Source organism: Ammospiza caudacuta, chromosome 21, assembly GCF_027887145.1.
Source record: "Ammospiza caudacuta isolate bAmmCau1 chromosome 21, bAmmCau1.pri, whole genome shotgun sequence".
Taxonomy (NCBI): Eukaryota; Metazoa; Chordata; class Aves; order Passeriformes; family Passerellidae; genus Ammospiza; species Ammospiza caudacuta.
The window spans coordinates 3,964,295-3,966,144 of NC_080613.1; positions in this window are offsets into that span (position 1 = coordinate 3,964,295).

Consider the following 1,850-nt stretch of genomic DNA (forward strand, 5'->3'; position numbering starts at 1 on the left):
TGCTTTGTATTTCTTTGCAAGCTTCCCATTTAGAGCAGTCGGTTGTGCTGCCTGTCCAGGTGACTTTGGTTCCTTTCATCCTGGAAAGAAGCAGCACTAGGATTTCCAGTGCATTCTCTATTTTTGCCTCTCCACTGTCCCACATCCCTCAGAGCCCAACCTTCATTAAGTTGGAGTCTGATTGAATACCCAAATGTTTAAAGAACATTGTACCTCTGCAAAATGATTCATTCACCCTAATTCATGATCATTGTTTATATTGTCCTTAACATTTCCTGGGAAGTTACATTTGAACAGACAAAAAGGAACTGGAGCTTGTAATGCAGAAGAGACCGTAAATGCTGAAGACTTGTTAAAACACCAGCTTCAGATCTTCTTGGTGTTTGAAGTGTTTGCCTGATTGACCTCACCCTGGTTTGTATGTGAAAGCAGTTGGGGTAGGAGAAGAGGGAAGAGGAAGCTTTACTCTAGTAGGGAGAGGATGCAGAGCATGGAGGTAGAATTCCAAGCTTATGAAGATCTGCAGAGGAGGATTTGCTTCTCTAATCAGGGAAATGTGCTGCTTCACCCTCCTTCATTTGTTTCTGATCTGAACAAGACCACCATGTTTTGAGTCCAAGAAATTGGCTTCATTCTTCCTGGCAGTACCTTTTCAGGCTTGCCTTGGAGAGCATTATTTCCTTTGAGTGCCCTCCTACTCAGATTGCAGCACATTTTTGAGTTCAGCAGTGTCAGTTTGGCTTTAGGTCTCTCCCCTTCACCCTCATCCTCCTTCCTTAGGTGACAAGGCTGAGGAGGAATCCTGCTCACACTGAAATCAGAATCTTGGTGTGAAGCCTTTTGGTGTTAATCATGTTTTAAGTCAATTTTGAGCCTTCTGTGAAGGAGGATTGTGGGATCAGGGCTTGTCAGTGATCAGACTCAATCTCCTTCGTGGCAGAGCAGGGCCTGCTGTTAGGAAGGCAGTGCTTGTTTTAAATGTCCCACGTGGCTGGGTCCAGGTGTACTCAGACGGTTCAGGCTTCACAATTCCCCTGCATCACTCGTGGCCTCTTCTCCTAAACATTCTGTGGGTGGCAGCTGCTGTTTAAGAACCACCTCACATAGAAATCAAGTCCAAGCACACTTGCATTTGTAGTTCAAATCCCTTCTTAGCCCAGCTGGGAGCGAGGCAGTCAGGGCAGCTCAGCTCATGGCTGACAGGACTCGTCCTCCATTCCCGCCTCCTCCGTAACTCCAAGGTCTGAATACATTTCTGCCTGTCTTAAATTATTCTCCGTGTCCTTTCAGTTGGTCAGTCCAAACTCTGAGAGTAGAGGTGAACTTCAGTGGTTGTGTCAAAGCTGACTCTGCATGGAGTAGAGAGTAGAGAGTTGGTTGTAAGTGGCAGCCTGGTTTTGTCTTTAGGCTTTCTCAGACGTAGTGGTAGCAAACGTGGTAGCGCGTGTTTCGGTGAGATTTGGAGCTTCCCTGCCCCTCTCCCACTGGATCCCAGCCTGGGGAGTGAATGGTTTGCACACAAAGGGCCTGATGGGCCAGCTCAGCTGGGAATGCTGGAGGAGCTCCTGCCCATCCTGCTCTGCCAAGCCCGGGTCTGGCGTTCCCAGGAGAGGCAGGTTTTGTGTCAGTCACAAAAATGCCCTGGCAGCAACGCAAGCTCTTTGGTAAGGTGGCTTTTTTTCTTCTTTTAAACAGGATTTTAGCACCAGGATAGTAATGGAAACCACTTTAGGTTTGTTTATGGACCACAAAGATTATGGAGGAACAAATTTTGCAATTTTCTTTCCTAAGTCTAAAAATCATGGATCTGCTGTATGTAGTTAACTTGCAGTTTGTTTGAAGGGGTCCCA